At 36.0% G+C, this 23,463-nt stretch overlaps 1 protein-coding gene across 10 annotated transcripts in view; it reads right to left on the bottom strand.

Moving 5' to 3' along the window:
* Positions 1 to 23,463, bottom strand: part of BPTF (bromodomain PHD finger transcription factor) — a 193,338-nt gene that overhangs the window by 130,400 nt on the left and 39,475 nt on the right. The window lies entirely within an intron of this gene.

A 23,463-nucleotide genomic window follows, 5' to 3' on the forward strand; every position in this document is an offset into this window, starting at 1 on the left:
CTGAGCATGGTGTCTGGCACATAGTAAGTCCTTAATGAATGTTTAATAACTCAGTGAATATGAAAAAAAAACATGGCGTACAAAGCTAAGGTCATAATCATTTTTAAATGAGAAAATATAAATTATTTCCTGCACCAAAAAAAATGGCTCAAGAGATAGTCTTCTATGGAAGGATAGATGTTCAATAAGTGAGACTACTACTCCACCAATCACAAAGTATTGAAGGAAAAGCTCCCTCATCTGATAATAACTGGTGGGAAAATTGAAAAGCCATCTGGTAGAAACTGGGCTTAAACCAACACCATACACCATTTTCTGCAATACATTCTAAATGGATATGGGACCTTATATTAAAGATCATACCACAAAAAAATCAAAAGTAAAGCAGATCATATGTATACCTCTCAACTCTATGGGTGAGAGAAGTATTCTTAACCAAACAAGACAGGCAATTACAAAAGATAAAACAGATAACTTTACATGAAACCAAAAAGCTTCCGTACAGATAAAATTAATGTACCTCAGATAAGGAGGAAAATGGTTGAATGAGAAAAAAATCTTTCCGTAATATTTCTCTGACAACAGTTTGGTATCATAGTTTGGTATTTTGTGTGTGTGTGTGTGTGTGTGTGTGTGTGTGTGTGTGTGTGTGTTATAACATATATCTATATATGTTACATATATATCTATATATGACTAATAGCCATTTTCCAGTACACAGGATATGAACAAACAGTTCTCAAAAGAAAAATTTCAAATTATTTACAACTACATGAAAGAATGCTCCAAGGCACTATTAATAGAAGAAATACAAATCAAAACATTTCTGAGGTTTTACTGCATATCCTGCAAATTGGCAAAAATAACAAAAAATGGCAATGGTCAATGTTGGAGAGGTTACGGGATGACAGGTACACTAATACATTGTTGGTGGAGCTGTGAAATACTCCAACCATTTTGGAAAACAATTTTTAATTATGCAAATAAAGTGTCTAAAATGTATATAACCTTTGAACTACAGATTCCATTACTGGGCTTATATATCAAGGAGGCTATTAATAAGAAGAAAGTCCCCATATATACCAAAATATTTATAGTAGCACTTTTTGTGATAGCGAAGAATTGGAATCAAAATAGATATCTGGAAACAAAGACTAGAAAATTGCTGAACAAATTGTGGTACATGAATGAAATGAAATACTACTCTGTGGTAAGAAATTAAGTATATGATGAATACAGAGAAGCATAGAAAGACATATATAAACTGACGCAGAATGAAGTAAACAGAATCCCGCCCCAAAATCAATACATACAATAACTGCAGCAATACAAATGGAAAGAACCACACATCAAAAAATAAAAAGCAGGGGCAGCTAGGTGGCGTAGTGAATAGAGCACTGGCCCTGAAGTAAGGAGGACCTGAGTTCAAATCTGGTCTCAGACCAAACATCTGACACTAGCTGTGTGACCCTGGGCAAGTCACTTAACCCCAATTGCCTAAAAATAAATATTAAATTAAAATAAAATAAAATAAAAAATAAAAATATAAAGACTAAGCAGGACTCTAATGAAGAGAGATGAGAAGACATTCCCATCCTACTCCTCTGTGGGGGTAGGAGATCCACAAGTATTGTACATTTTAAATGTTTTCAAATTTTTTCAATTTATTGATCAGTCATGCTGGTTTCTTCCTCTTCTTTTTCTTTTCTTTAAAAAACACTATTTGTTATATTGTTATATTGGGCGGCTCTCTGAGAGGGTTAAAGGGAGGGATAATGGGGAAATTTTCAAGAATTTATAATTTTTACATATGTTATATACAACTACAGTTATCTATAAGGTTATCTATATTACTGCAGAGATTTACTTTCCTTTTGATAAAGGTTGGACCGATGTACATAATTATAATTCTAGAAGACATGTGGATGAGATGTTCAAGAGATAAAATTTAGGTAAAGAGCAGGTTAAAAAAAAACCTGCAACTAAATCTTGGGTCAGAAAAAACAAACAGTCCACACAGAGAAAATAAATCCTTAATGGTACTATTTTAAACACATTCTTCCTCAACAGAGGTAAATGTTCTATCTTCTGAAAAGTAAAACCTCTAGAAGCTTGAAAATCCTTAAATCATACCAAAGCTTTCTCTTCTCTGGAGCAAATATTCCTACTAGCTTCAATTTTTCCTTATAGAGATATTGTTTTCAAAACCTTTAATCATTTCTGTGGCTCTCTTCTAAATAAACTATTCCTAAAGTTAAAATTATAACATTTTACACATAATAATGCAACACATGAAGAAATGAACAAATTAACATAGGAACATAACAGCAATTCTGTAAAGTATTTTTTCTTCTAACAACTAAAAAATTTTCCCCTCCCCCAAATGACAAATATAAACACAAATGTTTTCCAAGGAAATCGCCTCTCTTTATAAAGGGTAGACTAACAACCTGATATTTCTATTATAACAAGAAAGCCAGATTTAAAGGACCTAAGTTGGAATCCTGACTCTGCCACTGTGTGACCTTGACCAATTGAGACAATTTTCCTTATCTGTAAAATGAGAGGGTTGGGACAGATGGATCCCTTCCCTCTCTAAATAATGATTGTAAATCAATGCAGAACAGGGCAGCTAGGTGGTACAGTGGATAGAGCACCGGCCCTGAAGTCAGGAGGACCTGAGCTCAAATCCAGCCTCAGACCAAACACTTGACATATACTAGCTGTGTGGCCCTGGGCAAGTCACTTAACCTCAACTGCCTAAAAAAAAAAAAAGAGCCATTCAGTTCAACCCCTTCATTTTAACAGATGAAAAACTGAGGCCCAGAAAGATAAAATGACTTACCCCAGGTCACATAGCCAGTTGCTGACATAGAGTTTAAACCCAGGCCCTCTGACTCTACATCTAGCATTTTTTTTCACTGTACCATACTGCCCCACCCCATAAATTATTAATTATATTTTATGCCCAATCACAAGAAATCACTCAACTCCACTATCCTCCTAGACCACTCCCCTGTTAATAAATAAACAAAACCTTTTTTTCCCCTTTTGTCTGCTGGTATACTACACTGCAGGTTCTCCTCCCACCTTTACTTAAGATTATTCTTCCCTGCTCTTCAACTGGTCTTACCCCAAGACTCAATCCTCAATGCTCTGTTATTTCAGCATTCCTACATTTAGTGGCTTCAATGCCTAGTATAAGAGAAAGAATGCTGGATTTCTAGTCAGAAGATCTGTGTTCAAGTTCTGACTCTCGTTGTGAGCTTTGGGTAAGTCACTTAATTTTCCTGGAGTTTCCTAAGCTATAAAATAAAAGGGTTGTACTGGATAATCTCCAAGATATATGACAGCTTTAATTCAACTCTATGCAGAATACTCCCAAATTTTCATCTCTAGTCTCTTTCCTAAGCACCAGTCCATCATCTCCAACTGTCTACTGGGCATGTGGATATCCTGCCATCATATTTTTTCCCAAATTAGTTTCTTCCATTTCTGTAAATGATTTTGTCATTTTCCCAATCATACAAATCGATAATCACATACTTAAATGAGTACTTTTTAATGTGTCAGACATAATACAAAGCACTACAGATACAAATAGAAAATAAGGCAGATTCTGCCTTAAAGAACATTTATTCTATGGGAATTTAATTTCAGCCTCAAATCCTAACAAATCATCCTCATATCTAGTTATATGCCCAGTCCTACAAACTCACAAAGTGATACAGTGCTTTTATAAACCAAAAGACTCCAGCTACTAGAGTAAGAACTCATTATTTTTAAAAAATCTGGTAAAGGGGAGACTGGCAAAGATGGCACAGTGAGAGGAAGCAATACAATTCAGCTCTCCTCTACAACTGTTCCAACAAAGCAATAACACCAAAGTAGCAAATGAGAAATCCAAGAACAAAACTAGTCAGTGATTTCTGCAGGACAGGTCAGCCTAGAGAAGTAGCTACAGCCTTCCCACAGTCCAGGGGCTGCATTCCTTCTGCAACTGTGTTTGACAGAAAGATAGGGAGGAGAGGCTGCACATCAAGGTACCAATTCTGTATACTCTTCAGGGAGCTGGAACAGGTGCCATCCAGCAGCTGTGCTGGTCAGCTCCCAGGGCTGAGTGTCACAATCCAGCAAGGAATGAGAAGGGAAACTATGGCTACAAGTAATGATTAGGAGCTCAGACCTGGACTGAGGCAGAGTACTAGAAAAGGAGCAAGAACAGAAACTAGCAGCAGCTACATGGCACTGATTTCAAAATAGGTCCCCAGTCCAGCCCACAGCTCTTGAATTGAGGCAATCAACTGAGTTGCCATGGAAGGGAGATCAGACTAAGGAATAGTCTACAGACATGTTGCTCTTAACCTATACGGAGCCTTCCTGTTAGCTTTCAGGGTCTATAGGAGCTCCAAAAAGCACAAATTATGTCCCCAAGATCCAAACCAGGATGAAAGGTCAGTCTAGGACAGACACCACTTAAGGTGCATTGAAGGTTTGAGTTCCCCAGTCTAAGATGTCCCTGAGATGCTTGAAGAACAGGAATACTCCAAGAAATTATCAGAACTCCAGAGAAGACAAATTAGGCCCAACCAAAGCCCCTGACATCCCTTCCAGGCAACTGAGTACACTAAGCTTAGACCAAGTCTGGAAAGTAAGGCCGGAAGAATAAGTGAAGAAAAAAAAAAGAATACCATACCGGAGTATTATGGTGACAGAGTCACTCAATATACAAATGCAGATGAAGAGAACGGCTCTAGAATATGTACAAGCAAAATCTCAAAGAAAAAAATATGTTGGATAAAAAGTTCAACTAGAATTCCTGAAGAGATAATGCAACAGTTGGGGGGGAGGGGGCCGGTGTTTAAGTTAAAAATTACTTTAAAAATTACCCGACAGCACTACAGGAAAGAACCTGGAAAAGGAGAGCACCAAAAGGAAGGAAAAAAATCAAAAAAGAAATGAAAGCTATAGGAAAAAATTGGAAAGAGAATTAACAGTTTGGCATAAGAGGCATAAAATCTTTCCCAAGCAACAGATTTCTTGAAAATTAGAATGAACCAACTAGAAGTTAATGATTCCAAGAGAGACAATAAATATGAGGTATCTCATGAGAAAAAATTACCAATTTGGAAAAACATCAAAGAGAGATTATTTAACAATCTGTGGATTGTTAACCTGATTTTTTAATTGTTAACCTGAAAGCCAAGCCTAAACAGTCTAAATATCTTATTTAAAGAAGTCAGAAAGAAAACAATCAATATCTTAAGAACCAGAGCACAAAATAGAAACAGAAAGAATCTACCAAATACCTCATGAAAGAAATAAAATTAAAAACTCCCAGAAACATTACAGCCAAAATCCAGGGCTTTCAAGATCAAAGAAAAAATATTACAAGCAACCAGAAAAAAGAATCCAAGTACCAAAGGGTCAGGATCATACATGATTTAGAAAATTGCACAGATCTATTACAAGAAGAAAGCAAAGTGAAAATAGAAGAATTCACCAATCACCTCTTAAAAGAAACTCCAAAATTAAAACGTATTAAATTATTAAATTAAAATGTCATAACTTAAATCCAGAGCTTCCATGTCAAAGTAAAAATACTCTAAAAAGCCAGAAAGAAAGAATTCAAGTACTGAGAAGCCACAGTTAAGATCACACGAAACTTGGCAGTTACCATAATAAAAGAGTGAAGACTCTGAACCATGATCTTCCAAAAAGCAATGTATATAAGCCTACAGTCAAGAATAACTTAACATATGAAAACTGAGTACAATCCTTCAATGGGAAAAAAATGGATTTTTAATAAAATAGAGGACTTCCTGGTAAGAAGATCAGTGCTGCATAGAAACTTTGAAATATGATCAAGCAGAAAAGACTGTATACAAAGATGAAATGTTTACTTTCCAAGAAGTGGAAATGATATGTGTTCCCTTAGAACCTTAATGTCATAATAAGAGAGGGCCTGAACTTTGCTGTTTTAATGATCTTAAGAAAGGAAAGGAAAGGAAAAAAGGAAAGGGTAGTGAAAAGAAATTCACTAGGAAAGTAAGGATGAGGGAATTTATTATCTCATATAACCCCAGTTTCAAAACTAGAAGACCATACTATAAAAAAGGAAAAGGTAAATGGAGTAGGCATCACTTGAACGTCACTTTCATTTGTATTGGTCAAAAAAAGGCAGAACAGAAAAAACATTTACTGGAAAAATACATTCAACTGAGCAGGGTAACAAGAGAAGGGGGAAAGGGAGGATTAAAAAAAAGAGAGAGAGAATTGATTCAAGGAGGGATTAATTATAAGCAAGACAAACTCCTATGGACTGTGGATCAGAATGAAGAGTTTAAAGGAAAAGAAAAGATAAGAATTTGGAATGGCAAGGTGGGGGAGCAGAGGAAGAGGAGGAGTGTAAGAGCTAAGGAGAGCTGGGAAGACGAAGTGGATTGCTTCAAGAATACAGCACACTTTTCTCATCACCTTCATTGGAAAAAGTGGGGGAAAGCAAAGAAAGGGCTGTAAGTGTGAATGAGATGAACTCACCCATAAAATGGTAGAAAATAAGAGAATGTTTTAAATATATTATTTATAAGAAACATACTTGAAATATAAAGATACACACAGAGATAAAATAAGGGGCTGGAATAAAATCTATTATGCTTCAGCTGAACAAAAAAGCAGAGCTAATAACCATGATTTCAGACAAGGCAACAACAAAAAAGACGATTAAAAGAAATAAGCATGGAAACTACATTATGCTGAAAAGTATCATAAACCATTAATTAATAGAAATATTTAATATATTTATGTGTATATACATATTAACTGAATGCCATATCATCTAAATGCTAAAAATGAGTTACAGGGAGAATTAGGAAGGAAAACTATACTGGTGGAGGACTTCAATGTATCCCCTTTCAGAACGAGACAAATAAAAAAACAAACAAACAAGTTAAAGACACGTAAGGAATTTCTGAAAAGTCAGATATGATGGATTTCTGGTAATGGCTGAGTAGAAACAGAAAGGAACACACACACACACACACACACACACACACACACACACACACTTTTTTTTTTCAGCTGTGCATGGCACTTTCACCAAAAAATGACCATGTATTCTTACAAGCATATACAAAAACATTAAATACATCCTTTGTTGTCCTCAACACAATAAAAATTATACTCAAGAGCCACTGAGGAAAGGATTAAAAATTATGTGGAAACTAAATAACTTATCCTAAAGAATGTTTGGGTCAAAGAACAAATCATAGAAACAATAAATAGTTTCATCAAAGATAATGACAACAATGAGAAAACATACCAAAATTTTTGGGATGCAGCCAAAGCAGTCCTTAGCGGAAAATTCATATCTCTAAAACACTTTCATCAATAAAAGAGAGAAAGAACAGATCAATGAATTGGGCATCCAACTAAAATATCAACAATTTTTTAAAAAACCTAATCAACGCTAAAATAGAAATTCTGAAAATCAAAGGAGATATTAATAAAATTGACAGTTAAAACAACTAGGAGCTATTTTTTCAGAGGGAAAAAGAATAAAATAGATATGATATGAACTAATTTGATTAAATAAAGGAAAGTGTAAGATCAAATTACCGGTATAAAAACTAAAAAAATTATATAAGAAATGAAGAAACAAAGGAAATTAATAGAAATTATTCACTCAAAGCATATGCCAACAAAATTGTTAACAAATTAAATGGATATTTAGAAAAACATTATATGCCTAGATTAACAGAATAAGAAATAAGAGAACTGAAATAACTCAATCTTGGAAAAAGAAATTGAATGACCCATAAATTAACTATCAAAGGAAAACAATCTCAGGACCAGATGAATATATAAGCAAATTCTATCAAATATTCAAAGAATGATTAATTCCAATTTACATTAACTTCACAATAACAGGAAAAGGGATCCAAACAAATTCCTTCTATGTTATAAACACCGAAACCAACAAGTCAAAACAGAGAAAGAAAACTAAAGACCAATATCCCTAATGAACATTGATTCAAGTTTTTAAATAAAATATTAGCAAATAAATGACAGTAACATATCACAAAGATCATACACTATCACCAGGTTGGAGTTATACCAGAAATGCAGGGTTGGTCCAATATATAAACACAGTAAACCATATCAATAACAATAATAAAAAATAATTGTATCTATAGATGCAGATAAAGATCTTGACAAATTATATTATTGGTTTCTATTTAAAAACACTAGAAAACATAGGAATACATGGACTTTTCCTCCATAAGGTAAATAGTATCTATCTGAAACCAAGAATCAGCATTATATGCAAGAGAGATAAAGCAGAGGCTTTCCAGTAAGATCAAGGGTAAAGCAAAGATGTCCATTATCACCACTAGTATGTGATAGTACTATAAATACCAACTACAGCAATAAGAAAAAATACATATACAGATGCAGAAAGGAAACAAAATTGCATTGCTTTCTAGAGACAATATTATTTGGAGAATCAAATAAAATGACTGAAAAAATAACTTCAGCAAAATTGCAGGACACAAAATATATCCACATACATCTTTAGCATTTTTTTATATTACCAACAAGTCCTAGGAGGAAAAAAACAAAAAGAGAAATGGCACTTAAAACAAACACAGAATGTATAAAATACTTGGGAATCTACCAACCTACTAACAAGCCCCTCTTCCCCTCTACCAGCCATCCTGAAGGAAAAAAGCAGGAGCACATGCATCTGGCACCCCAAACAGATCTCAGATTTAAGCCCACCCTCTTCAGATTACACTCTCCAACACTACATCCTCTCCTTTCCACCAGCCCTTGGGTAAAAGAACACTAAGAACACCCTGAATCAAGCAGACTCAAGGATGAACACAGATCCAGAACCAGGCAAGACCACCAACTAGTGCTGCCAGCCAGAGATCAACTTCCCAAGGAAGGAATAAACCCAGATCCAGTCTAGCACCCTTTGCAACATGCCTTGAAGACTGTGAGCTTATGTCCCAATCTGCCACCTTTAACGATTCTTTCTGCCTCTTCTGCTAATGTCTCTATCCCCTGTAAGAATTTCTCAGAGGCTATTTAGGAGAAAATTTTCCTCTGCTCCCTTCCTCATAATCTCTCATTCCAACCTCACTCATGTCCCAGTACAACTCTGCCCAAACTTTCCATTGTGCCCTCTGGAATTCCCATTCAAAAGAAAACAAACTGTCCTTCATCCTGTATCTCTTTCATATTTCTTTAATCTACTGGTCCTCTACAAGATGCAGCTCTCCACTGTTGACACCACATCCCTTTCTATTGTCTCCAACATAGGCTGTACCTTCTCTCACACTCCCTACACAATGGTCCTGAAAGGGGAACTGGAATACTTCATGTTCCCAACTGTCATTTCCAGATTTTCTCTGCCTTCTTCACTTGATAATCTTTCCTCTTTTGAAGTCCACACAATTGAAATATTCCACCCAATCCAAAATTAAGCTAGTAGTATAACAATTCCCAGGTCATTCTCACTGCTTTCTCAATTAATTCAGCACTTGGTTCAACATCTTCTTCTCCCCAGCTCCTACTCCTACATTAAGAAAATTTAATATTTATTTAGATGCTCCCTTAAATGCCCTAATCTTTCATTTCATCAACTTTCTCAAGTTCTATGAATTACTTCTTCATTCTATCTCAGTCACACATAGGGACAGTCACACCTTACTATTCCACTTTCCTGATACCCTAAGGGATCAGCTAAGTGACCCAGTGGATAAAGCACTGGGCCTGGAGTCAGGAAGACCTGAATTCAAATGCAGCCTCAGACATCTTCTAGCTGTGCGTCCCCGGACAAGTCACTTAACCTATCCGCCTTAGTTTCCTCATCTGTAAAATGGGGATAATAATAGTACCTACTTCCCAGCATTGTTGTGAGGATCAAAAGAGATAATTGTAAAGTGTAAGAATTATATAAATGTTAGCTATTATTTTATTTGTTAGAAACTGAAATTCCCCCATCTGACCATATTCTCTCCTTTCACTACATCTCTCCCCATTATTCATCTCTCTTAAATCTCTATGTGCCATCAATGCTGCCAATCTCTCTACCCCTCAGTACTTTAATAGGCCATTACACCTCTCTGGCTTCACTCTACTCCAGCCTCAGCCCAACAGTTACTACAATTTCAACTCAACACCTTCCTCTACTCTTGAACCTCCACCCTAATTCCATTCTTCTCTTTGTCAAACCTCAGATTACTCATCAAATTTAGATTACTCCCTTCATGAACTTCATCCACAAGGCATTGAACAAAGCTAGAACAAATTCCACAACCACATAACTTCTTCATGTTATCCAATCTCACCCAGTTCCTCCTCACTGCTGCAAAGCACTCCTTTTAATCCTCCCTCATTGAATGCCTACCTTACTCCCCAAAAAAGCTACTCCAAACCATACTATTGTGCTATAAAAATTGACAAGGGGGATGGTTGCAGGAAAACCTGGAAAGACTTATATGAACTGATGCAAAGTGAAGTGAGCAAAACCAGGAAAACAGCATACACAGTAATAGCAATATTGTAACAATGATCAACTGTGAAAGACTTAGCTACTTATCCAATGCAATGATTTGCAATTTCAAAGAAAGAAAGAACTGACGAAGTCCAAGTACAGCACGAAGCACATTATTTTTCACTTTTTTTTTTTTTGCAATATGCCTAATATAGAAATGTTTTGCATGACTTCACATGCATAATGGTAGCACATTGTTTATCCTCTCAATGGGTGGGAAAGGGGCTGGGAGGGAATTTGGAACTCAAAATTTTAAAAATGAATGTTAAAAAAAATTTTTTTAAGCTACTCCAAACCCTCTCTTCCCTCCTCAAGCCTCCCACATGTACTCTTCTACCCTCTCCGCTAGGGATCTTGGTTTGTTTTCTTCTGTTTAATATATAGGGAAAAGTAAGCCCATTCAACATATTCTCTCTCTTCTCCCATTCTCTCCATCTCAAAACCTCTTGAGAACATCTCCTACTTTCTTCTTTCCTTCAGTTGGAATCTTCTACATGTGCATACGATCTCATCTTCTCCAGTAAACTGCATCTTCATTAACCCCTCCTATTATCCTTTCCCTATCAACTGATTGCTTCCCTACAGCCTTTCAACATGCCCCCAGGGTTCTCTCATCCTTTAAAACAAAACAAAACAAAGAAAAAACCTTTACTAGACCCTACAATTCTGTGTTCACCTTATAAAATCTCTTCTCCCTTTCTCAAACTGCTTTTATAAACTTTTTAAGCCTCTACTTTCTCTTCTTTCACTCATTCCTCAACACTTTACAGTAGAGCTTTCCACCTCGTCATTCAACTGAAACTATTCTCTCCAAAGTTACCAATCACTTCTTAGATTCCAAATCTGAAGGTTTTTTCTCATTCCTATTCCTTCTCAACTTATCTGCATTAACACCCTCCCTTCCAAGATAATCATTCTTCACTGAGTTTTCATGACACCACTCTACTGGTTCTTCTACCTGAGCATTCCTTTTCAGTCTATTTTGATGGCTATTATTATGCCCCATAACTTTGGGTATCCCCCAAGGTTCTGTCCTGAGCTCTGTATTCTTTGCCCTCTCTACAATCATAATAACCTCATCAACTCCCATAGATTTCTTTATTACTTCCAAGCTAATGACCCCATGATCTATATTTTTGGCCCCATTCTCACTCCTAAAGCTTCAGTCCTGTATAACCAAATGCCTATTAGACATTTCAAACTAGATGATCCCTGAGACCTATTAAACTAAACATGTTTAAAACTGAACTCATTACCTTTCCTCCTAAAACCTCCCCTCTTCCCAATTTCCCTATTTCTGTCTAAGGCATCACCATCCTTCCAGTGACTTCCAGATCTGAAACAAACTTGGCATGATTCTGGACTATTCACTTTTCCACAGCCCATATATTCAAACAATGCCAAATCCTACTATCTACCTTCACAATATCTCAAATCTTTTTTTTTAATCAAGGAAATGTTTGTTGCTAGCTTTCTAATTCTTTTTTTTCTTAATAGTATTTTATTTTTTTCCAATTACATGTAAAGCTAGTTTTCAAAATTCACTTTTGTAAAATTTTGAGTTCAAATTTTTCTTCCTCCCTCCATCCCTTCCCCTCCCCAAGACAGCAAGCAATCTGATACAGGTTCTACATGTACAATCATGTTAAGCATATTTCCACATTACTCATGTTGTGAAAGAATCAGAACAAAAGGGGAAAACCATGAGAAAGAAAGAACAAAAAAAAGTAAAAATAGTATGCTTCAATCTGCATTCAGACTCTACAACTCTTTCTCTGGATGTGGTTAGCATTTGCTATCACTGGGTCTTTTGGAACTGTCTTGGATCATTGTATTGCTGAGAAGTTAATCACTATACAATGTTGCTGTTGTTGTGTTCTTCTGGTTCTGCTCACTTCACTCAGCATCAGTTCATGTAAATCTTTCCACGGTTTTCTGAAATTCACCTGCTCATCATTTCATATAGCACAATAGTATTCCATTACATTCACATACCATGACTTGTTCAGCCATTCCCCAATTGATGGGCATCCCCTCAATTTCCAATTCTTTGCCAGCACAAAAAGAGCTGCTATAAATATTTTTTACATGTGGGTCCTTTTCCCTTTTTTAAGCTCTCTTTGGGATACAGACCTAGGGTGGTATTGCTGGATCAGAGAGTATGTTTTTATAACTCTTTGGGCACAGTTCCAAACTGCTCTCCAGAATGGTTGGATCATTTCACAACTTCACCAACAATGCATTAATGTTCCAATTCTGCCACATCTTCTCCAACATTTATAATTTTCCTTTTCTGTCACATTATCAAATCTAATAGGCATGATACCTCAGAATTTTTTTAATTTGCATTTCTCTAATCAATAGTGATTTAGAGCATTTTTTCATATATTATAGATAGTTTTAATTTCTTCCTCTGAAAACTGTCTGTTCATATCCTTTGACCATTTATCAACAATATCTCAAATCTACTCCCCTCTCTCCATTCAGCTACAACCTTAGTTCAGGCCCTCATCATCTTTCATCTAGGTTATTTCAACAGCCTCCTAACTGGCCACTCTACCTCAAATCTTTTCCCACGTCAGCCAGTTCTACACACTGCTATCAAACTGATTTTCCTTAAATACAAATAATGACCATGTAACTCAACCACACCTCAATTCACAGGGTTTCCATTGCCTCTCAGATGAAAAATAAACTCATGTCTAGTTTTAAAGTCCTATGCAACTGGCTCCAACTTACCTTTCTAAACTCACTGGACATTACTATTCTTCCCACACTAAGATACAACCAAACTGGCCTTTTCTTTGTTCCTCACTCAAGACACTCCATCTTCTATCTCCTTGTCTTTGCATTGGCAGTTTCCCCCAGTCTAAACTGCACTCCCTCTGTACTCTCCACCTCATAAGACTCCTTCTCTTCCTTTAACACTCAGCTATAAGAAGTTTTTCCTGATCGTTAACTGCTATAGTTGTGCTATATGCATTTTATATGTATTTACTCTCTACCCCATTAGAATGTTAGTTTATGACTAGTGGAGACTGTTTCATTCTTTGAACTTGTATCCCCAGAGTCAAATACAGTGCCTGGCACATAGTAGGTGTTTAATAAATACATGATGGGACAGCTAGGTGGCGCAGCGGATAGACCACCAACCCTGAAGTCAGGAGGACCTGAGTTCAAATTCAGCCTCAGACACATAATACTCACTAGCTGTGTGACTCTGGGCAAGTCACTAAATCCCAATCGCCTCACACCACTCCCCCCAAATAAAATAAAATAAAAATAAATACATGCTGTTTGAAATTGAGACATGCACTAGAACCACATGAATACAACTATAAAACATTATTTTTACAGGAAAAAGACCCAAATAATTGGAGAAATAGTAGATGCTCATAGGTGGGACAAGTATATGTAATAAAAATGCCAATATTACACTAATTAATTTACTCATTGAGGGTCATACCAATAAAATGACCAAAGGACTGCTTTATATAACTAGGAAAAACAGGAACAAAGTTTATTTGGAGGAACAAAAGGTCAAGAATCTCAAGGGGCTATAAAACAAAGTGGGCAAGAAGGAGACCTAGTAGTGCTAGATGTCAAACTTTATTACAAATTAGTCATTATTGAAACAATTTGGTATTGCTTAAAAATAGATAAGTTGATCAGAAAACAAACTGGATTTTCTACACAACAAAGAGACTCAAATGAACCTAGTAGAGTAATAGTTAGATAAACCCAAAGACTTCAGAAACTGAGGAAAGTACTCACTATTCAACAAAAACTGGATAGCAGTCTGGGAGAAATTATGTATAATCCAACATCTTATACAACATAACCAAGATAAGCCTCAAATAGATACATGATATAAACCTTAAATGGTTATGTAATAAACAAATAAGAGAAGCAAAGACATTACCTTTCAGATCTATGAAAAGAGCTAGAATTCATGACCAAATGAAGGATAGAGAGCATTACAGAAAATAAAATGGGCAACTTTGCTTACATAAAATTTGTAAGTTTTTGTACAACCCAAGCAGCTAAACTTAGAAAGTAAACAATTAACTAGGGAAGAAAATCTAAGGCAAATTTCTCTGATACAAGATACATAAAGAACTGATTCAAATTTATCTAAACAAAAACCATTCTCTAACAGACAAAGAATATTAACAACTAGTTTTCAAAGGAAGAAATTCATACTATTAACCATGAGAAGAAAAAATGTTCCAGAATACTATTAGAAAAATACAAATGAAAGCAACTGTGAGGTTCTACCTCCCACCTATGACAAAAGACAAGATAAGAAAATGACAACTGTTAAAAGAGCTGTGAGGAAAACTGACACACTAATACAAGGTTGCTGATGATGTGAATTGGTGCACGTGTTCTGAAAAACAATTTAGAGCCATGCCCAAAAAGTCACTAAATTGTGCATATACCATTTGACACAACAAAACCACTATAGATTTACACCCAAAAAGATCAAGGAGAGAAGAAAGGGACCTATATGTACAAAAATATTTATAGTAGCTTTTTTTTTGGTGGCAAAGGTCTAGAAACTAAGGCAGTATCCATCAATTGGATTTACCCATACAATCTACCCATCATTGGCGAAATAAATTATGTATATTATATGAGTATAATGGAATATTATTGTGCTATAAGATTGCCATGAACTGAAGCAAAATTAGAACAATAATTTACAAAACAACATTATAAAGGAAAACAATTTTGAAAGACTTGTGAATTTTGACCAACCATAATCACCAAGTAGTGATCATGTTACCACCTATAGACCTATGAGGCAGAATATGACAATTTCTGGACATGGACAATGTAGAAATTTGTTTTGCCTGACAATGCACATTCTTTAAAAAGGCTTGGGATTTTTCTCTTTCTTTTCCCCCCCAGATGAAGGGTAAGGAGAGAGGGGATAAGGACAGGATGGCAAAAACAAAAACAAAAACACAAAAAGGAGCACTAAGGCAAAAAAAAAAAAGCACAGAAAGGCTACTGAGCGAGAGAGAAAACTAAGGCAGCATTTACATATTTAATTTAGAATCTGGAGTTTCATATACAATCTTCTGCTATAATGTAAAAAAAATGAAATGCTCATTTTGTTTAATGTTTCTTAAATTTGGAGTCTTTTTCCATACTTCTTACATCCACCATTTTCCACTCTACCATTGCAGTCATTCTAATTCAGGCCCTTATCATCTCATGTTCATACTATTAACAGTCTCATTGTTTTCCCTATCTCCAGTAAATTCTAAACATTGGTGACATGTCAGTCTTCTTCAGTATCATCCTCTCCCCCATCCTTTCACCCATGGTCATTTTCAATGGGTTTCTTAATGTCAAGTGGACAAATTTCAAACTTTTAATATCCAAGGCCCCTCTATGATCTAGCCCCTGTTTCACTCTGGCTGTTTCTCTGCCCACTTGGCAAAAACAAACCTGGCCACCACTTTCACAACCCCCTGACTTGATTGGTCCATACCCACTAGATATCACCCTATATTTCTCCTCCCTTTCATAGCAACAATATGACACAGAGGACAGAGTGCTGGGCCCAGAGTCGGAAAGATGAGTTCAACTCCAGCCTTAGACATTCACAAAATGTGTTTGGGCAAGTCACTTAAACTCTTGTCAAGTTTCCTCAACTATAAAGTGGGGATAATAATAGTACCCACCTCCCAGGGTCGTTGTGAGGATGAAATGAGATGATATCTGTAAAGCACTTAGCACAGTGCCTGGCTAGGCACTTTCCTCCTTCCTTTCATTTCTTCTTTTCTGCCTGGTTAAATTCCAAGAGAAGGCCATTTACAATAGGTGCCACCATTTCCTTTCCCTTGCTCTCTTAATTCTCTTCAGTATGGCTTCCAACTTCTTCATTCCACCAAAACTACTCTCTCCAAAGTTAGCAATGATCTCTGAATTGCCAAATCTAATGGCTTTTTCTCAATCCACATCTTTCTTGACCACTCAGTAGCCTTTCATACTGCTAATACCTTTTTCTCCTTAAGCCTATCTTGTGTTATTTCAAGACACTGCTGCATCTTGGTTCTCTTCCTATCTGACTATTCCTTAGGTTTTTTGTTTTGGGTTATTTGTCTATTTATTTGTTCGCTCATTCATTCATTCATTGCTAGGTTTGCATCTACTTCTCACTCACTAACTCTGGGTGTCCTCCCAAGGTTCTGTACTGGATCCTCTTCTCTTGGTAATCTTACCAGCCCCCCACAGATTAAAATATCATTTTTCCCCAACCTCCCCCTCTTCTTTACTTCCCTATTACTGCTATCAACTTAATCTTCCTAAAGCTGTTAACTGAAAACCACAAGTCCGTGAGACATTATGTTGCAATTAGATTTATTACAAGAGAAATAAACATGCATATGGAATCCAAACAGAAACTTGAATATTTATGAAACTGTGACAGAAGGAGAAAAAAAATCTCCACTTAAATGGGAGTGATGAGGCAGGACAAACCATGAATAAGTAAGACAGCAAAAGCAGCATTCTTTTCCCTTGGGAAATGCTAGAGTATGAAGATATGATGATCTGCTTATCTATAAAGGTCCCAGCTGCACAAGGAGTTTCCCATCCTAGTTAAGACTGACTGGTGCCTGTCTTGACCCCAAAGGACACACAGGGAATTCAAAGACAAGTCCTGGGGACCTTAACAAAGTACAGGCCTGACCATGTCAATCCCCATACTCTTTTTGGTTTTTTAAAGTTATTTCATAACCTGGCTCATCCCAACCTTTTTGTCAGTCTTCTTACACCTTACCTTACAACCTCAATTTCAGAAGAGTGATGATAAAGTATGCTAACCATCTACTGACCTAGAGAGGTGATGGAGAAGGAACAGAATGAGACATACATTTTTAGATGTGGCCAATGCAGAATTTTGTTTTTTCTTGACTATGCAAATTTGTTACAACTGTTTGGTTTTTCTTTTTTTCCTTCAATTGCAGATGGGTGAGAGAGGGAGGGATAAAACAGTAAACAAATAAAAAGAATGAAGGAAAGAAAAGATCATTGACACATTTCTTAAAGGTAAAGAAGAAAACAGATGGAAGACCAGAAAGAATCAAAGACAAGTAAGATAGCTTTGAAAGTTATATGCTGAATTTATTATATACTTAAAATAAAAGAAAGTTGCACATAACAGAGGTCTGCAGGTTTATAGGCAATTCTCCTCTTACACAATCTATCTATCCATACACACACACACACACACACACACACACACACACACACACACACAATCTATCTATAAATAATGAAATGCCCATTTTATTTGGTGCTTGCTAAGTTCAGGAGGAAAAAAAAAGAAGCAATTAAAAAAGCAACTCCCATTCCCAAGGGGGTAAAAAAGAGGAAATGAAGATCAATAGCCAAAATTTCTGGATATTTTCTTATACAACTAACTCCCACAATAAAAAGTTCTGATTTTCAGTGATGTTTTAAATCAGTCAAGAAAATAAGTTTTACAGCAATTCATCCAAGTGGCCAAGATTTCAGCAGCAAGAGTATATAATATGATATGTTCAAACAAGATCAGATTTGAGTTAGCACATGCTGATTCTCAACGTAGGTGAGATTTGCCACCATAACTGTGATTTGGAATAGATTCATAACACAAATGAGCTGTTATTGTTCTGCTTACTGTATTTGAACATGAAGGTTTAATTTAAAATTAAAAATCTCCCTTTGGAAGTTCAAAGTACCACAATACATATTTCTCAATGTCATTTATTTTGGTAAAAACAATTTAACAAAGCCAAAACCAGCAACTTTAAAAGAAGAAATTAAAATAATTCAAAAACAGTTATCACAGCCTGAAATTTTCACCATTTAAATTTTCTTAATTTCTTCAATTTCTAAGTAAAATAATATCCCTTTGTGATTCATAAATACACAAATAGTTTAAAGAAAAAATATAGGGGCAGCTAGGAAGTCAGGAGGACCTGAGACCTCAGACCAAACACTTGACATTTACTACCTGTGTGACCCTGGGCAAGTCACTTAACCTCAACTGCTTTAAAGAAAAAAAAAAAAGAAAGAAAAACTACACTTCTGGAGCAGCTGAAACTAGTACAAGAGACATTTTGAGAAGAAGAAATACAGAAACAAAGCAAAAAACAAAACAAAACAAAAAATGATACACTATGTCAGTGGGACTTACAAGCACTGTTACTGATGTTAAGATCTCTGTTTACTTTGTATGGATGTTTTAGCATAAATCCTGATACAATAAAATGACATTATGCAAAGTGTACATGAAGAACACAAAGTTAAGATTTTTTCTAGAGGAAATTATATGCTTTAAATAAGCAAAAAAGCAACTTTTAAAAAAATATATCTGTGACATAAAAAGGACTGGTTGTTTGCAATAAAAGGTCACTTACAGAAATTCTAAGTATAAATACGCAAATTAGACACAAAAAATATTGGTGCTACCTGCAGCCATCAATATTACTGAGATAATGCTGTGAATCATATGCAAAGCAAATTTCAGTGGTTTCACTTTTAATAATATCAGGAAGACTGGCTATATGTCTAAAGATCTCTATGATCAATTACATGAGATAGTAAATCTTCCTATTTTGCACAGCAAGTAGTTGAAGAAACAGATGTAGTCAAGATGTTCATTTGATTTACTGTGTTACATATTGCTGAAGCTGATATTAGGGAAGATTTTTATATTGCAATTACTAATGGCAATGCCATATCAAAAGAAACTGTCAATACAACCGATAATTTTTTAACAAAGTACAATAATATGAAATAACATAATATGGGAAAACTGAACTTATTGTATTATACTTGGCAGTGACAAAGCTTGACTGATGTCACAACAAAATGAAAGTCCACAAGTACTAATCAAAGATATAACGGGGGGGGGGGGCGCGGAGCCAAGATGGCAGAGTGAAAGCAGTGACTTGCTCAAGCTCTCCCCCAAACCCCTCCAAATACTCATAAAAAATGGCTCTAAACAAATTCTGAAGCAGCAGAACCCACAAAACACAGAGTGAAACAAATTCCCAGCCCAAGACAACCTGGATGATTGATCAGAAACGTGCATCGGGATGGGCTGGGAGCGCAGCACAGCAAACCTGGAGCAGGCCTCAAAGGACTGAATCTTGGGCAGCTGTGGAGGTTTCCAGACTCCTCAACCCACTAATGCCAAAGACAACTTAGAAGGTCAGTGGGAAAAGTCTGTTTCTGTCGGTGATGAGAAAGGAAGGCAGGGTCTCAGCTTCATTCCCCAAGAGTGTGTGTGGGGGGGCTGCTTCCCAAGCTTCCGGCCCACAGACTGAGGGGAAATCCAGTGGCTGATCAGAGAGGGATTGCAGGGATCTCTTTGCCAGTGCTGAGGCTGGAATCTCTTGCTTTGCCCGTGTTTGGACCTGGGCCACAGTTCTGGGTTAGCGGTGCTGGGGTGAGGAGAAATGCTGGCGTGGTGGAGCTTGGAGTGGCTGTGGAAAGGAACCCCTCCTCACAGTTACAGGACAGAAAGGAATACTTGTGGTCACAGGCCAGGAAAGGAGTAAACACCTTGTCCCTTATCATACCACCTTGCAAGAACTGAAAATTTACAGGTCCCTACAAGTATCTCTGAAAACAGCTACACAAACCCCTGAAGCTTGGGACAGTACATTCTCCACATTGGAAGCAGACTCTTACCTTAACAAAGAGTTTAAAACTCAAGTAATTGTCTGGGATCATGAGCAAGCAGCGCAAAAAGAGTCACACTATATTATCTTACTTTGGTGAAAGAAGATCAAAATATACAACCAGAAGAAGACAACAAAGTCAAAGCTCCTACATCCAAAGCCTCCAAGAAAAATATGAATCAGTCCCAGGCCTTGGAAGAGCTCAAAAGGGATTTTGAGAAACAAGTAAGGGAAGTAGAGGAAAAACTGGAAGAGAAATGAGAGTGATGCAAGAAAAACATGAAAAACAAGTCAACAGCTTGCTAAAGGAGACCCAAAAAAATACTGAAGAAAATGACACCTTAAAAAATAGCCTAACCCAAATGGCAAAAGAGGTCCAAAAAGCCAATGAGGAGAAAAATGCCCTAAAAAGAAAAATTGGCCAAATGGAAAAGGAAGTCCAAAAGATTACTGAAGAAAATACTTCCTTAAAAATTAGAATAGAGCAATTGGAAGATAGTGACTTTATGAGAAATCAAGACACTGTAAAACAAATCCAAAAGAATGAAAAATTAGAAAACAATGTGAAATATCTCATTGGAAAAACAACTGACCTGGAAAATAGATCCAGGAGAGAGAATTTAAAAATTATTGGACTATCTGAAAGCCATGATCAAAAAAAGAGCCTAGACATCATCTTTCAAGAAATTATCAAGGAAAACTGCCCTGATATATTAGAACCAGAGGGCAAAATAGAAATTGAAAGAATCCACAGATCTCCTCCTGAAAGAGATCCCCAAAGGAAAACTCCTAGAAATATTGTAGCCAAATTCCAGAGTTCCCAGGTCAAGGAGAAAATATTACAAGCTGCCAGAAGGAAACAATTCAAGTACTGTGGAAACACAATCAGGATAACACAAGATTTAGCAGCTTCTACATTAAAGGACCACAGGGCATGGAATATAATATTCCAGAGGGCAAAGGAGATAGGATTACAACCAAGAATCACCTACCCAGCAAAACTGAGTATAATCCTTCAGGGGAAAAAATGGTCATCAGTGAAATAGAGGACTTTCAAGCATTCCTGATGAAAAGACCAGAGCTAAACAGAAAATTTGACTTTCAAATACAGGACTCCAGTGGAACATGAAGAGGTAAACAGGAAAGAGAAATCATAAGAGACTTATTAAGATTGAACTGTTTACATTCCTGCATGGAAAGATGATATTTGTAACTCATGAGACTTTGTCAGTATTAGGGTAGTTGAGGAAAAAAATGTATGTATGTATAGATAGATAGATAGATAGATAGAGGGCACAGGGTGAGTTGAAGATTAAGGGGTCATATCTGGAGAATAAAATTAAGGGATGAGAAGGATATACTCGGAGAAGAAAGGAAGAGGTAAAATGGGGTAAATTATCTCACACAAAAAAAAACAACAGAAAAGTCTCTCACAGTGGAGGGGAAACAGGGGAAGGTGAGAGGGAATGAGGGAATCTTATTCTCACAGGATCTGGCTTAAGGAGGGAATAACATACACATTCAATTGGGTATGGAAATTGTCTTACCCTACAGGAAAATAGGGGGAGAAGGGGACAAGAGAGCAGGGATGATAGAGAGGAGGGCAGATTGGGAAAAGGGTAATCAGAAGTAAATACTTCTGAGGAGACAGGGTCAAAAGAAAGAATAGAATAAATGGGAGGGCAGAATAGGATTAAGGGAAATAAAGTTAAGTTTTTTTATGACATGTCTACTATGGAAGGGTTCTGCATAACTGCACATGTACAACCTCTATTGAGTTGCTTGCCTTTTCAATGAGGGTGGGTGGGGAGGGAGGAAGAGAGAAAATTTGAAACCTAAAGTTTTAAAAACATAAGTTTAAAAAAAAGTTTTCACATGCTATCAAGAAATAAGAAATACAGGAAATGGGGTACAGAAGTCTATCCTGCCCTACTGGAAAATAGAAGGGGAAGGGGATAAGAGAAGGAGGGAGAGAAAGAAAAGAGGGCAGACTAGGGGAAGGGATATTCAGAATGCATGCCATCTTGGGGTGGTGGGAGGGTGAGACGGGGTGAAAATTTGAAACTCAAAAACTTGTGGAAATGAATGTTGAAAACTACAAATAAATTTATATTTTTTAAAAAAGAAAATAAAGTATTGAATTTATTGCATACTTTTTAAGAGTAAAAGTAAGCAGTATGAAATAAAGATTCATAGTTTCATAAAGAAAAAAAAACATATATACAGTAAAAGTTTTCTTAACCAGGTACTCTAAACAAATTAATGCAAAGTCCTCAAATTCATCTAGGATACCAAAAAGAGTTACTGAATTTATTTCAAAAAGAAAGTTGGCTCTATAGGTAATAAATTTATAAAATAATATTTAGTATCTTTCTTAATTTTAAAAATACCTTCCTTATAAATGAATAGAAGAAAGTAAAGACCTAATCACCTCACTGGTCTACAGAAGCAATGTATGTTTTGCTTTCAAGACCTAAACAATTCTAAATATGATAAATAAGGAGATTATTTGCCAAGGATAAATATGATATATCTGGTCTTAATTCATTTCAGAAAAAATCGGTTATTATCTTGGGATAGTATATTGAAAAAATATTTAAACATGAAAACTTTATTATAATTTAGCTATATAAGAGCTCTCTGGTTTGTCAAACAAAACATTAGAAAATTTTAAAATTTTTTTCTGTGAAATGGGTTTTTACTGTTCCTAATTAGTAGTTTAAAAAAGAATCCTAAGTATCACTATCATCAATGACACCATTCTTTGAGAAACTGCACTCATCAGCCCACCCATAGCCTTAATAATATTACGGCTATTTTTATAAGTTAGAAATATCAAAGTCTGCTTGTTTCCTACATTTATCAGCTATCAACAGCGTCCTTGATTAGTATACAGATGACTCAGGCAGTCAATAAACAATTGCTGGTGATACCAAAAAAGGGGGGGAGGGTCAAAAAAAAGGCCACAAGGAGCTCACGGTCTAAAGGGGGTGACAACAAGCAAATAAATATGTACAAACAAGCTATATACAGAAGAAATAGGAAATAATTAAGAAAGGGAAAGCACTAAAATTAACAAAGACTGTGGAGAAAGAAGATGAGATTTTAGTTGGGACTTAAAAGAAATCTCTCTCATATTTTGAACAGATGAGAGATTAGGCATACAGGTTGGTAGTAATTGGTGGTTTTTAGAACACTTTTCCTAGTATT

This window comes from Phascolarctos cinereus, unplaced genomic scaffold, assembly GCF_003287225.1.
Source record: "Phascolarctos cinereus isolate Bilbo 61053 unplaced genomic scaffold, phaCin_HiC Scaffold_5;HRSCAF=322, whole genome shotgun sequence".
NCBI classification, from domain to species: Eukaryota; Metazoa; Chordata; class Mammalia; order Diprotodontia; family Phascolarctidae; genus Phascolarctos; species Phascolarctos cinereus.